Source organism: Podarcis vaucheri, assembly GCF_965113315.1.
Source record: "Podarcis vaucheri genome assembly, chromosome: 2".
Classification (NCBI taxonomy): domain Eukaryota; kingdom Metazoa; phylum Chordata; class Lepidosauria; order Squamata; family Lacertidae; genus Podarcis; species Podarcis vaucheri.
Window position 1 is genome coordinate 16,567,845 of NC_138760.1, and position 16,195 is coordinate 16,584,039.

A 16,195-nucleotide genomic window follows, 5' to 3' on the forward strand; every position below is an offset into this window, starting at 1 on the left:
ACAGTGAATGGCCATGCACTATTAACACTGTATATGTGACTTCCGGATGTATTTATTCAAGCATTTTCCAGTGTGGTTCAAACTAGAAACCTCAAGCAGGAAAATGTCACCCCGAAGAGATAAAACAGCTAGTGGTTTATGGAAAGCTTTGCACACCGTACAACTTTTGTCTCTAAAGAAGGCTTGTGAGATGCTGCTTTCACTTGCTTGCCCAGGGCAAGTCATATTTTTCTTTTGATGGGCAAATAAAATATAATTAGTTTTTTTACATCATCATCATTATGCTAAGGGTGAGCAAGGAGATTCTGAGCTGGAAAATTCTCATGAGGGTTTTGCAGTGCAGTTAATGACTCTCAGGCACTTGAGAATATGCTTCTCAGACACTCATTTATTCAAGTGTTTTTGACAGATCTATAGAACCATAGATTCTCCCCCTCCTCCAATTCCAAGAATTGCTAGGGAATCACTGTGGTTTAGGATGGAAACAAGTCTTGTTGAGCCCACATGCCAGTGGAGTGCCACAATTATTCTCCAGGATAAATGTGCATAAACAGGGGAAAGAGTAATTTGTATCCTTCCCTTGTTACGATATAGAAGCAATGCGGCCGCGAGCTGCTGCTAGCTTGGAAGCAAAAAAAATTGGGAATGTTGGGACTGTTTCCGTGGAAAACAGAGGGACAGTCTTTTCACAGTGCAAAGCACCGGAATTAGCTCACTGTGTAATATGAGCTGTACAGGAAGTACAGTAGGTGGAGTTTGTCTCTCTCTGCTGTTGGAGTTTGAAGAGAGCAGACGTGTTTCTCTGTAACGCTGCAAAGACAGAAATAAAGGCATGTAAATACGTTTCTGTCTATCTCTTTCCCCTGCCCCTGGGGGGGCAGGAAAGAGTGGTGTGTTCTCCTCACGCTGGGGAGGATCGCCGATCATGACCTTGCCTGGATCTTGCCGGGAATGCAGACAGGGAGGTCAACCGGTGATTCAAGCCGGGTGCCTGGAGAATGGCCAGTTTCTCCTGAAGGCAGGCTTGAATCCCGACATCCCTTGCCATCATCATCATCATCTAAAAAGGTAAAGGACCCCTGACCGTTAAGTCCAGTCGCGAACGACTCTGGGGTTGCGGTGCTCATCTTGCTTTCAGGCCGAGGGAGCACAGTTATCCACCCAGTATTCTTTCCCTCCCATTCTCCCTCACACTATTTAAAGCCAAAGGAATAATAATAATAATAATAATAATAATAATAATAATAATAATAATTTATACCCTGTCCTCCCCAGCCAAGGTCAGGCTCAGAGCGGCTTAGAAGCAATAATAAAAACAAGTTGAATGATTACAACTTAAAGCAAATTTAAAATACAACATTAAAATAATGAAACATTAAAATATTAAAATGTAGCCTCATCGCAGGAGGAGAAGGAAAAGAAAAAAGAAAGAGAGGGAGGGAGGGAATCAAATTGGCTCCAAGCCAAAGGCCAGGCAGAACAACTCTGTCTTACAGGCCCTGCGGAAAGAAATCAGATCCTGCAGGGCCTTGGTCTCATGAGGCAGAGCGTTCCACAAGGCCGGGGCCAGTGCTGAAAAGGCCCTGGCTCTGGTTGAAGCTAATCTAACTTCCTTAGGGCCCGGGACCACTAGGGTGTTGCTATTTATGGACCTTGAGGCTCTCCGTGGGGCATACCGGGAGAGGCGGTCCCGTAGGTACGAGGGTCCTAGGCCATGAAGGGCTTTAAAGGTCAAAACCAGCACCTTAAATCTGACCCTGTACGCCACTGGGAGCCAGTGCAGCTTGAAAAGCACTGGGTGAATATGCTCCCATATATAATCCCCTTTCTATGTCCATTAAAATAGTTGTTCCATGTGCAGAAGCACCCAGTGAACTGGTGGGAGATCTGGGCACTCCCTGAAGTCTGAAATACCTGGGGATGGGGTAGGGTGCTAGTGATGACTGCTGCACCTGCTCTTCCCAGAAAAGGTACCCTTGCCCATCACATGTGACCAGTGACTTCCCAGATCTTGCTACTCCTTATTTAATCATAACCTACATACGGAGAAGACAAGCCAACTCTGTGATGATTTATCTCCTCTGCTCTGCATTTGACATGGCCTCAGAATACCCGTGACTACTTTCCATCTATTTCATTCACAACTGGCCCGGCTGCAAGTGAATTTCCTGATTGCAAAAAAATTAGTCAGCCACCATTTTCCATCACAGGTAAATTATTCATTAAATGTGCTTCATCAGCCATGAACGCAGGCACATAATAAGCATATGCTGTTGCCAATGCTTGATTGGTAATTTGGCTTTCGGTCACACACACATCATGTTATTGATCATTTTTGATCCTCAGATCTTCTGGCTTTCTAGAACTGGTGACTAGTGCTGCTCTCTTCTCTCTGTGACTCACTGAACACAAAGAAATAATGTGTTTACCAACCTTCTGGCCTGATGAGAGACCTGATGTGCAGCCCAGCTTGGATGATCCACAGGCCCCCTGAGTTCAACAGGGCTTACACCCAAGGAAATGTACATAAGACTGCAGTCCTAGCCAAATGACCCCCGTTGCTTGTTCTCGCTGGATTCGAGGTCAGTCTGACCCCAGATTTCATTTCTTTTCTTTCCCCCAACCTTAGCTGTTTACATGGACATATTAATGAGCTTTGCAGTTGCTGCAAACACCAGTTAAAGGCATAACAGCTTATCTTGTATACAGATGCCACCAATGTAATGAACATTCCTTCCCTACAGAAGTAGCAGAGAGCTATGCTAGTAAAAAGCTGAGGCATAATTCTCATTCCACTCTTCCTGAGACAGAGGCCTCATAAGACCTCTAGTTTCTTCTCATGCACAAAGTACAGCCATACTAGATGTGGTATTGGCAGTGCCCGATTTATGTATAAGCTAAACAAGCTATAGCTTAGGGGCCCATGCTCTTGGGGGCCCCCAAAAAATTAAAAAGGGGGGCGGGAACCTGGATGTACATTTCCAAAATTTTAAGTTAGAGCTTAATAATTATTTCACTATTAATATATGTCTTCTTTATTTCAGTCCATCAATTACTTTGATAAAATACGTATTTTGTTACGTGCAAATGGCTTGAGATACCTATTAGGTCAATGAATTACCATATAGCATATATTCAACACAAAAAAACAGCAACAATTTGTTGTTGACAAAGGACAGCTGGACATATAAAGGGCCCCATTACCTTCAGCAGCTTAGGGCCTCATCAAACCTAAATGCAGGCCTGGGTATTAAATATTTGTTTCTAAGCTAAAAGCATCTGTGTATGTGGGGGGGGGGCAGAGAGAGATTTGGATCAAGGCAGTGTTTTTTTCGGGGGGGGGGGGAGTTTAGGGATACTCTCATTTTCCTACTCATATTGAAATACTGCCCCTCAATGAGGCCAAACTTTGATTCACAAAAAGTTTAAGGGTATGCGTACCCCTGCGTCTCGCCCAGAAAAAAGCACTGGATCTAGGAAGGGCTGAGTTAACACACAAATACCTTACATCACAACTAAAGTTCAATTTATTTCTTTCTCTTTCTCTTTCACACACATCCTCCAGCAACGGGGTGAGCTCCCGTTGCTCGGTCCCTGCTCCTGCCAACCTAGCAGTTCAAAAGCATGTCAAAGTGCAAGTAGATAAATAGGTACCGCTCTGGTGGGAAGGTAAACGGTGTTTCCGTGCACTGCTCTGGTTTGCCAGAAGCGGCTTAGTCATGCTGGCTACATGACCCGGAAGCTGTACACCGGCTCCCTCGGCCAATAAAGCAAGATGAGCGCCACAACCACAGAGTCGGTCATGACTGGACCTAATGGTCAGGGGTCCCTTCACCTTTACCTTTACATACAAGTGGAAAGCTGTGATATTCACAAATGTGGGGTTTTTTTGCACATAGTAGATTCCTTGTGCCCAATCCACTTTCTCATGTAAAGTTCATGTTCTCCTTACATGAAATACATGTATAAACACTCCAAAGTTACATCCATTCCTCGTACAGCCTAACAGCACAACCGCAACAGCGTTACTTACTCCCTTCCCCGTCGAGCCCTTTCACATTGACAACACACAGCCTCATTTGTCTCTAGGCTTTTTCCTACTGACAGTTTAAAAAACCCTTAAGCAAACGGAATGTCCATAAACATTCCGTAACGACTTAGCATCTAAGTCAGTGGCTGGGGAAGCCTTATTCATGTATACTGAAGCCAAAGTTCTTGTGGTTACTAGTGACAGGGCTTTTTATAAAAAGAAAACACAGCTATTATTTTGGATAGTACCCAATGCCCTCAATCTGTTAGTGAAGGCATCCCCAAACTCGGCCCTCCAAATGTTTTTGGGACTACAGTTCCCATCATTCCCGACCATTGGTCCTGTTAGCTAGGGATGATGGGAGTTGTAGTCCCAAAACATCTGGAGGGCTGAGTTTGGGGATGTCTGTGTTAGCGGAAGGATTTAGACTTGCACAATGGAAATTCCCTCTACCCCCCCCCCCCCCGTATCTTACCCGCTCCCAAAATCTGCTCTGGAGGATTGGGGTAACCCCAGAACAGATTTGGGGGCACACGGGGGGGGGGGGAGAAGATGCGGTTCTGTTGAGCAACTGCAAATCCTTGAACTGACAGAATGGGTTACTTAGCACCCCATACACCTGTAATGTATTGTATTGTATTGTATTGTATTGTATTGTATTGTATTGTATTGTATTGTATTGTATTGTATTGTGGCACTGTGGTCTAAACCACTGAGCCTCTTGGGCTTGCCGATCAGAAGGTCGGCGGTTCGAATCCCCGCAACAGGGTGATCTCCCTTTGCTCTGTCCCAGCTCCTGCCTACCTAGCAGTTTGAAAGCATGCTAGTGCAAATAGATAAATAGGTACCACTCCAGCAGGAACGTAAACGGCGTTTCTGTGCACTCTGGTTTCCGTCATGATGTCCCATTGTACCAGAAGAGGTTTACTGCTGCTGCCCACATGAGCCGGAAAGCTGTCTGTGGACAAACGCCAGCTCCCTTGGCCTGAAAGCGAGATGAGCACTGCAACTCCAGAGTCGCGTTTGACTGAACTGTCCAGGTGTCCTTTACCTTTACCTTTACCTTACCTTACCATACTTACCTTGTATTGTATTGTATTGTATTCCAGGTTAGCAGTTTACAGTAACTAGTTACATCCAGATGAATAGAGGCAGATGAATACTAGAAATTAGGAGCAAATTAGACAAGCAGAGGCTGTGGCTACGTTGCCTGCCATTGCCTAGTCACTCAAAGAGAGCAGGTAAGGGGGAGGCACAGAAGGGGCCAGTGAACTATAGGGCAGAATTGAGGGACCCAGCCTCAGGGGCCAAATGCAGCCCTCCAGATCAATTTGGCCCTGGGAACTCTCCCCAGACCACATCTAAAGCACATAGTGTACAGTATGAATGTGCCATTTGTTTATTTTCTGACTAGCAGAAGTAAAATGCAGCATGAATATAAGGAAATACATGAAAATTTGCTTAGAATGTATCATAACTAAACAGGTTGCAGGCTCCAGCCATCCTTGGCACAGGGTCTGGGTTGCACAGAATTTCAATTTATTTTTACGAGCACAAGTTACACATAACCCTGGATCTTTCTCTTGTCTTGATTTTCTCTCCTCTTGTCTCTATTTATTGGCATCTCAAAGGTGCTCATTACTATAGTATCTATTTGAGTATTTTAAGTTTTTTATTGTTCTATTTTATTGCCTTTTCTCCAAGTAAAATAAAAAATAAAAAAGGTAAGGGAAAAAGAAAAGAGGACAAAAAGACAAAAAGAACATCCCATGACCAGTTTGCCTGCAGGGATATGATATAAAACACAGAACAATTTGTCATTTACAACAGGAAATAAAAATGAAATATTAAAGGGACACTGCCAACTTAAAAATCATTCTCCTGTCTGAAAATGTTTTACCTGTTTTTGTAACAAGAAATACTTTGGGTGGTTTTAACCAAAGGAGACCATTGAAACAAAGAAATAGGTTTCTTCAGCTTGTTTTTGTCTAGGGTTTGACGACAGTGGGGGATTGTTGTTAATTTCTGCGGCTTCCCACTCTCTCTCCTAAGCATTGGATCAAGCCTTCCTGGTTTAGCTTTTTCACACAGACACTGAGGAAAGAAGAGAGAAGTTAAAATTGATATTGGTAGGTGTTTAAAAGCACAAAACAAACAGAGAAGTCAGGACCATCTGGAGAGCTCCAGAAGACAGTTACATATTTCAACTCCCCCTCCTGCCCTCTTAAAAAAGTGCCTCAGACAGCAAATTATCCTTGAATCCTTAAAAGAAGGAGGTGGAGTCTCCACAACAAAAGACATCAAATCCAGGAAAGTCTGCTGGAATGTAAAACGAACTTTTGCTTTTGGAGCCATCCTGGCCAATGAAAGAAAGAGAATACAAATGATAACACAGTTTGAGTGATCCAGTGTGGTGGTTTAGATTGTAACAAGGGTTGGGGAGAAATCATTGCTCTGGAACAAAACTCACTGGTGGACCTTGGGCCAACCACTATCTCTCAACCTAAACTACCTCATGGGGTTGTTATAAGCATAAAAATGTGGCAGGGAGGACCATGGGTGGTACCCAATGCTTCCACCAGATCAAGGGACTTACACTAGTTGAATGAAACATACTACCTTGCAGAACCCCATAGCACAAGTGCTAGAGGGTTGAGGGGCACTCACCCAGTGCTTTGATCATGACCCTGAAGGCAAGAATGGAACCATAATAATACACTGCCTCCAATAGCCATACCACTGAACTGGCCCAGGAGGATACCATGGTCAATGATATCAAAAGCAACTGGGAAATGGAGCAGAAGCAACAGGATCATATTCCCCCTGTCTCTCATGATAAAGGTCACCCATCAGGGTGACCATGGCTGATTCGGTTCTGAAACTAGGTCTAAACTCAGATTGTAGTGGATCTAGATAACCAATCTCATTCATGAAATACCTGCAGTTACTCTACAATGACCCTCTCCTTCACCTTTCCCAAGAAAGTTACGTTCTATAATTATTTTACTCCATGGGTAAGCAAACTAAGGCCTGGGGCCTGGATCCGGCCCAATCGCCTTCTAAATCCAGCCCGTGGACAGTTCGGGAATCGGTGTGTTTTTACATGAGTAGAATGTGTGCTTTTATTTGAAATGCATCTCTGGGTTATTTGTGGGGTATAGGAACTCGTTCACTTCCCCCCCTCCAAAATATAGTCCGGCCCCCCACAGAGTCTGAGGGACAGTGAACTGGCCCCCTGCTGAAAAAGTTTGCTGACCTCTGTTTTGCCACTTTTGAGAGCCTGAACTAATTTGGGGTTGAGAGGGTAAACCTTAATGGAGTTCTTCAAAACCATTGTAGGTTTCCTAAAATCTAATGCCCATTCTGAAGGTCATTTTAGGAAAGGGCAGTCACCATTTTGTTCTTGGTGGTTTTACAGTGACCTTATAAGATTATCTGGTATCTGAAGAAGTGTGCATGCACACGAAAGCTCATACCAAGAACTAACTTAGTTGGTCTTTAAGGTGCTACTGGAAGGATTTTTTTTATTTTGACTATGGCAGACCAACACAGCTACCTATCTGTAGCTTATAAGATTATTTTACTTTATCATATTGTTACATTGACATTTTGTAATCCGTCGTAGGGGTTCCACCAGGGCTTAACGTGGGAAATATTTTTAAATAGAGCAAGATGGACAGATGATGGGTAGATAGATTGAATTTTGAATTATTTCTCTAGCAGCTGTCTAAATCGGTTAACTCACATTGCAAAGGCCAAATGGCACATATGTGAATTTATGGTCTCATATAGCTCAGTGCATGTTGTTAACAGGGAACTCTGTCAACAGGGAACTAGTATAACTGACAAAGATAGGCAACTGTTTTGTGGTTGGAGTCCAATGGATTCTAGATAATCCAATGGAATCACTGGTAGCCATTTTAACAATGCAGCTATCACCTTATGGCTCTATCTCCTGTCATTAAAAGGACCCAGAATTTACCGTACTCTTTTAGCCCCACACATTATTAAATAATACTTGTCAGCCCATTGTTAGAGGAAGACCTTAATGCAGAGTCTGTGAACCTAACTGTAAAGGCTTAATTCTAATTGTCTACATTAAAGTAGAAGGATTATCAATATGACCTTTTCAAGTGATTCACATGGAATCACTTGAAAATGGCATTTCTAGAATAATGAGGGTATTAACCCTTGATCTTGGATTCTGGAAAATGTTGATATTTCAGCCTAGACAATGAATAATTCCAGAAATTCAAACTGTAAATCTGGGTTTTAGATCAGAACTCCTAGGATCAACACAGAGCAGATGAATGCAATCTGGGAATAGATCTCCAGATGTTTTAATTGTAAAAAACAACAACATAGCTTTATAGAACAAATATCAGTTTTAAAAAGAAACTTTTGTGTCGTGTGAAGAATGCACATTTGTTATTTCAGTGTTCAATTTTGTCTAAACATATTAAATTTCTGCCTTCCCTAAACCGCAGGCAAGCTTTGATATAACTGCATTTTCATACATTTTTCATACTTCCTATTTCACCATGACTGGGGTTAGAAATCCACCCGTATCTAGTATAGCGCTGGAGAATCTGCATGACCCTTCTGTCAGCCATTGTGTTTCAGCATTCTGCACTAATTAAATGTCCTGGATGAAACACAAGGGAAGCCCCACATTGTGTGCATTGCAGTAATCCAGTCTGGAAGGAACCAGTGCACAAACAAGCTTTACTGGTCATGTAGGGCCATAGCAACTCCCCCCCCCCCAAAGGCCTTTCTTAGAGAAGAGAGATCCATCAGGAGAACAAGGCTGGCATTGATGGAACAGGCTCAAATGTTTATTATTCAAGGTTGTAAAGAGATAAGCAAACTCAGGAGTGCACATGGCCGTGGTGTAGTGGGCCATGGGAGCAGTGGCGTAGCGTGGGTTCTCAGCACCCGGGGCAAGGCAAGTAATTTGCGCCCCCTAACCCGTGGATTTTAGCACTCGAGTCTCTTCCGCGCCCCCCAGATGTTGCGCCAGGTGCAGCAGGCCCCCCTGCACCCCCTATGCTACGCCACTGCTCCCACCACAAGTCTTCAGGACAGCCATCCGAAGGCTAGCGCAGGGAGAAGGTCTCTCCGCCCCACCGCCAGGCTTCGGAGCATCCTTCCGAAGGCTGGCGCGGGGAGAAGGTCTCTCCACCCCACCGCCAGGCTTCGGAGCAGCCTTCCGAAGGCTGGTGCGGGGAGAAGGTCTCTCCGCCCCACCGCCAGGCTTCGGAGCAGCCATCCGAAGGCTGGCGCGGGGAGAAGGTCTCTCCGCCCCACCGCCAGGCTTCGGAGCATCCTTCCGAAGCCTGGCGGCGGGAGGAGGTCTCTTCGCCCCACCGCCAGGCTTCGGAGGAGGTCCGAGGACAGTGGGGTTCCTGCTTCCTCGAGGAGGGCCTGCCAAACGGGCCCCCCAAATGTTGCGCCCGGTGCGGCCGGCACCCCTGGCACCCCCCATGCTACGCCACTGCATGGAAGGAAAGAGAGAGGCAAGACCTTACATGGTAACTGGAACTTACTATAACTTTCGATTTCCCAGAAATCAGGTGGTTTACAAGAAATCAGGTGGTATTGTATTCTGCAAAAGTATAAAAAGCTGGCTCGCTTAGAATTCGGGGCCAGACTCCGAGCATGAGCTGGTCTGTGTCTTTGTGTCCAAGCAATTGCTTCACATAATAAAAAATCCTTTTTCCTGCTGTCGTTTGACTCTTGCAGCGTCCTTGATGCTCCTAGGATCAGATGGGGACCTACCTACCTAGACAGGTAGGTCCTTCAGTCATACTAGTTGCAGCTGATAAAAGGTACTTCGAGCCATTGAGGCTATCTGGGCTTCCAGTGACAAAGACTGTGAACCTGCTCCTTGAAAGGAACAGGTAATTAACCAATTTCCTGGACACATGAACTATTCAAAGCACCCCTGTATTGCCAGGGTTAAAGCTCATCTTATTTTCCCTCATCCGTATCACCACTGCATCCAAATACTGCCTCAGGGGCTGTATGGATTCTCCCGATTCAAATATTATGGAGAAATCAAGCTGAGTGTCATCAGCAGCATACTGATGGCACCTTGGCCCCAAACTCCTCATGGCTACTTCCAGCAATTTCACATAGATATTGAATAGCACTGGAGATAAAATAAAGGTAAAGGTACCCCTGCCCGTACAGGCCAGTCTTGCCAGACTCTAGGGTTGTGCGCTCATCTCGCTCTAGAGGCCGGGAGCCAGCGCTGTCCGCAGACACTTCCGGGTCACGTGGCCAGCGTGACAAGCTGCATCTGGCGAGCCAGCGCAGCACACGGAACGCCGTTTACCTTCCCGCTGGTAAGCGGTCCCTATTTATCTACTTGCACCCGGAGGTGCTTACGAACTGCTAGGTTGGCAGGCGCTGGGACCGAAAGATGGGAGCGCACCCCGCCGTGGGGATTCGAACCGCCGACCATGCGATCGGCAAGTCCTAGGTGCTGAGGTTTTACCCACAGTGCCACCCGCGTCCCTCATTGGAGATAAAATAGTGGGACTTTATTTTTAGTCTTTAGACTTTGGGGGCCTTTAAGATTGAAGATAATAATTGCTGGGGGAAATAAACAATTCTCATTCCACTATTTGTTTTTTGATGTTTTCTAGTCTTAGGTATATTTCATACTTCAGCACTGAAGCCTGTAACATTCTTAATACTGATTTATTTATGTAAGAGAGCCAAGGATCATTTGGATAAACTTGAATTGAACTTTGAACTGAACATGTACCAAACTAGTTCATTTTGTAAAGGGAAGAACATGAGCTGGAATTAGTTCATTTCTGGACATGTTGAGCTAGAATTAGTTTCTTTAAAAAAAAGGCTTTCTAAGCTCTGACACAAATATATTACACTACTTGGCATAGCAAGGAAATATACAAGTACGTACCGTACATCATGAAAACCATACCTGTCATATTTAAAATGTATAATGACTCAGCTCAAGATCCACCCCAAAATGTTTTAATTATGAAGATATAGCATCAGAATTTGTAGCAGCAGGCAAATGAGTGATTTTCCCCCTTCAGTTCAGGACACTGAGGGATTAGTTAAATGTGCATATTGTTAAAATACTTGAATCGCTGCCTCCTGCTGCCCACAGAAGTAAATCCAGACTGAGGGCCAGGTTTATTAGCTGCTAAAATTATTGAGGATTACTATGGCTATGATAGCATCTGCAGTAACCACCAAGCTGGGCACCGTTTTAGTAGACAGTTTAAAACACCTAATAAATGGTATACAGTTTACAGGTTTTCCTTCAACCATCAATTAAACAAAGTCATCATTGTACAGAAGCTGTGGAGGGAGAGAGACTCTTCACCCCCATCACCTGACTTCTGCACTGAAACAGAGTATGATTTTTTTGTACATCCTCAGCAATTCATAAAAAGGCATTTCATCAAAACCTGCAATAAGTGTCCATTTCCACAGCTAAAGAAGGCTGGGCGTTAGACCTTAGAGAAGCTCAGGCTGGCAGCATTTATAGGAGGTGAATGTTCCACCCCTTTCTGGGTCTGATGGAGGCCCTGATCCAGGCAGGTGCTTCCATGTACAGTGGTACCTCGGGTTACAGACGCTTCAGGTTATAGATGCTTCAGGTTACAGACTTGGCTAACCCAGAAATAGTACCTTGGGTTAAGAACTTTGCTTCAGGATGAGAACAGAAAATGAGCAGCGGCAGCAGGAGGCCCCATTAGCTAAAGTGGTGCTTCAGGCTAAGAACAGCTTCAGGTTAAGAACGGACCTCTGGAACGAATTAAGTACTTAACCCAAGGTACCACTGTACTCACAATGCCTTCTACTCCTTTACATACATGTACAGTGGTACCTTGGGTTACAGATGCTTCAAGCTACAGACGCCACTAACCCAGAAATAGTACCTCGGGTTAAGAACTTTGCTTCAGGATGAGAACAGAAATTGTGTGGCGGCAGCGGGAGGCCCCATTAGCTAAAGTGGTGCTTCAGGTTAAAAACAGTTTCAGGTGAAGAGCGGACCTCCAGAACGTATTAAGTTCTTAACCCGAGGTACCACTGTATACATATATTGACATCTCTCTTTCTCTCACACACTCACACCTGAAACCCGAATGCTCCCCCTGCTCTGAAAGTGCTCTCCCATTCCCTTCCACAAAGCAGCTCAAAGGGTTAATTCTTGTCATGCATATAAATGCCTGATTAAAAGCTGCGCTTTCATTCTCACTTACCTAATGCCAGCTTCTCAAAGGTAGGCTTATTTGCCTGGGAGAGGCCCCAGGCGATTTGCCCCATGTTGTGTTTCTCGTTTGTAGAAGATTGCTATCATTTTTTAACTGTGCAACCTAAACAGAAATAAATCACCTGCCTCAGATGGAGCAGGTGAATTTACACCCACACACTCGAGAAAAGGTGCATCTCCTGGCTAATGCTAAGCCTGTGGAAAATGGTTAAACTTCCTTTGTTCTTAATCCACAGATTTGCTCATTCCCCTCAAGAGGCATGTAAGGCTGGATTTGGGAACCTTTCCCAAAACTGGAATGTTTGTGACACACACACGTCTGTTTTCTATTTGTAATATATTTTAGGAGATGTGCCTATCTTTGATCAGGACTAGGGATCAACTGGCAATGGGTCTGGCTCCCAGAAAACTAATTTGATTGTTTGATTTACATCTTGAAGTGAGCACAAGCCTGTGGGAAGCTTAATCGTTTTGCTCATGCTCTCTGAATATCAAAGCAGCTTAGCGCTTAGTAATAAAACAATATCTCTTTTCGAGTGCATTCTAGTACTCCACACTTGGCGACCAGGTTCCTCGGATGGAAAGCATGAAACATGGAGGACAATTCTTCTGATGCAACAGAAGCACTTTCTCTTATTTCTGTAGCCTGATCTTCTTCTGAGGTCATCAGAGCTGTGGACAAGGCTGAGAGTCAATAGCTGGACCGATACATGCAAAACAACAGCAACAACTGCATAAACCACATAATAAAACCCTCGCAGTCCTCCAAGCAGGGTGCTGAACTAGGCTGAAGCTTCCTTGAAGTTCAAGAGATGAGGTGGAGCTTTCAACTCAGTGGGTTTTGGTTGTCTCTGAAAAACAGAGGACCTCTCTTCCATGTGAGGCCTGGAAGGTGGCAACATGAGAGCCGGTCTTTTCTTCAGTGGCCCCCCGTTTGTGGAATGCTCTCCCCAGGGAGGTTCATCTGGTGCCTTCATTATATATTTTTAGGTGCCAGGTGAAAACATTCCTCTTCAACCAGGCCTTTGGCTGGTCAAATGTGGTTTTTGGATGTATGTGTGTGTGTGATTATTTTGTTGTTTTTGTTTTACCTGTGTACTTTGCTTTTACGTTGTATTTTTTATCTTGTGAACTACCCTGAGATTTTATGATAAAGGGCAGTATATAAAACAAACAAACAAACAAACAAACAAACAAACAAACAAACAAACAATAAATGTGAGCACATTCTCCAAGAGCTATGAATCTAGTTTCCTTCACAGAAGGCTGGAGGCATAGCATATTTTTCCATGTATAACATGACACCCCTTATTTTGGGGGACTCTAATTTAAGAAAATGGGGGAGATGGCCCAAATTTGTCGAGCTTTTTTTTTGGGGGGGGGGGATGCAGAACATCACTAACCTAACAGACAAATATGGACAATCCCAGAAGCCAACAAGCATCTGCCTGCTTACAAACAGCAGCTGGGAATCGCATGCCCTATTACCGCAGCAGCCGCCAATGCACAGCAGTCCTTGATCCAGCCACCCACCAAATCACCACTGACAAGTTGCAGTTCACTGCTACAACCAATCACCTGTCCTCACTATGCACTATCTGTGTACAGTCATACCTAGGGTTACAGATGCTTCAGGTTGCGCGTTTTCAGGTTGTGCACTGCGCTGAACCCAGAAGTACCAGAACGGGTTACTTCCAGGTTTCAGCGCTCACGCATGTGCAGAAGCGCTAAATCGCGCTTTGTGCATGTGCAGAAGCGCCAAATCGCAACCCGCACATGCGCAGACACACACTGCGGGTTGCAAACATGCCTCCCGCACAGATCATGTTCGCAACCCAAGCGTCCACTGTATAAGGCAACCCCAGTTTTTTAGCATTAAGGTAAAGGGGACCCCCTGACCATTAGGTCCAGTCATGGCTGACTCTGGGGTTGCGGCGCTCATCTCGCTTTATTGGCCCAGGGAACTGGCATACAGCTTCCGGGTCATGTGGCCAGCATGACTAAGCCGCTTCTGGCGAACCAGAGCAGCGGACGGAAACGCCGTTTACCTTCCCGCCGAAGCGGTACCTATTTATCTACTTGCACTTCAACATGCTTTCAAACTGCTAGGTTGGCAGGAGCAGGGACCGAGCAACGGGAGCTCACACCGTCGCGGGGATTTGAACCGCCGACCTTCTGATCGGCAAGTCCTAGGCTCTGTGGTTTAACCCACAGTGCCACCCGCGTCCCTTTTTAGCATTACTTTAGAGTAAATAAACCTCGTCTTATACATGGAAAAGTACAGTAACTCCCATGAAGAGATGAAACCTTATTCAAGAGAATGCAATCAGTTTGCCAAGTCATGCTGAAAAGCGTCATACCCTGATCCAGACATACAGGGAGGAGAAGACCCGAGGTGGTAAAAATCCCTGAGGGCTCTTTCGCACAGTTTTCTGGTGGTGTAGAAATTCTCTGAGAAACTGAAAGGAACAACTTAGCAAGGGAGACTGGCGAGAGCCTCATGTAAGGTTGCAAGCCGTATTGGAAGTCCACCTTTCATTAAGTCAGCACAAAGGCCACTATACTAACAATTCCAGCTCCATATGCCAGGAAAAAAAAATGACTAGTCCACAAAGGAAGACCTGGGAAAGTATATAGGGAAGGGCCATAACCCTGTGGTAGATCATCTGTTTTGTCTACAGGAAGTCCCATGTAAAACCTGTCAATGGAAGAAGTGATAGCTAATAAGGATCTGGAAGCGATGCAACTAGAACAAAGGTTGGACTCTCTTAAGTGAAGATTGGCGCTATCTTCATAAAAACAAAACAGACTATTAAAATACGGATCCTTAAGGAAGTAATTTCAGAGAGGTTCTCCTCCCCATAAAACTGAGTCACAAGTAAGTTCTAAATTAAGGCTGCCAGAATTGACAAATGGCCCTGAAATATGGAGGCCAACAGAAGCCATGGGAGATGGCAGCGGAGGGGATTATATAGATTTGCCGTTGTTTCATATTCGTAGATTGAAGGTAATTTCAAGGGAAGATTGAAAAATAAATAAGGCAAAAGGATTTGGATAATTACTTTGGGGCAGGGTTGGGTGTATATGTGTTGTGCTGTTTTCAGCACATAAATGCTACTTGGATAGAAAGAGGTAGAGATGCAAAGGTTGACAGCTAGGTGTTCAAGTCCTATACGGTGGTACCTCAGGTTAAGAACTTAATTCGTTCTGGAGGTCCGTCCTTAACCTGAAACTGTTCTTAACCTGAGGTACCACTTTAGCTAATGGGGCCTCCTGCTGCCGCCATGCCGCCACTGCACGATTTCTGTTCTCATCCTGAAGCAAAGTTCTTAACCCAAGGTACTATTTCTGGGTTAGCGCAGTCCGTAACTTGAAGTGTCTGTAACCTGAAGCGTCTGTAACCTGAGGTACCACTGTACACATCTCACAGTGGAGTAGCAAACATGGCGACCTACAGTTGGACTACCACTCCCATTATCCCAGACCATTGGTCAACAGGGACGTCCCACCATACCCTCCAACGAAAATAGGGATGTCCTAAGGAAGAGTGGGACACTCTGGGATCAAATCAGAAACTGGGATGGCTTCTGTAAACCTGAGACTGTCTCTGGAAAACCAGGAGACTTGGACACTCCCTGCACCATTTATAAATCAATTCCAGCCAGCTCTATCTGTCCCTGGGATGGTCAACAACATGTTGTGGACTGCAGCTCACATCAGCACAGGCCAACATGGCCAATGGTTGGGTTCAATGGGAGATGTAGTCTGAAAACATGTTGTTGCACCCTAGTCCTGTGATTCAACTGTTTTAATATTTTAATTGTTGTAAGCCACCCCTAGACCAGCTGCATGGTGAAGGCCAGATAATAAATTTTTTATGATGTTGATGACCACCACTCCAAATGCCA

The 16,195-nt window shown here is 44.9% G+C and overlaps 1 long non-coding RNA gene across 1 annotated transcript in view; it reads left to right on the plus strand.

The window, feature by feature from the left end:
• Window positions 1-3,638: 3,638 nt before the first annotated feature.
• The window catches only part of LOC309526738, a 45,546-nt gene continuing 32,989 nt past the window's right edge, over window positions 3,639-16,195 (plus strand). The window contains exon 1 of the long non-coding RNA XR_014216896.1: window positions 3,639-3,853. This is a non-coding gene — a long non-coding RNA (uncharacterized lncRNA). The remainder of the gene's footprint in view (window positions 3,854-16,195) is intronic.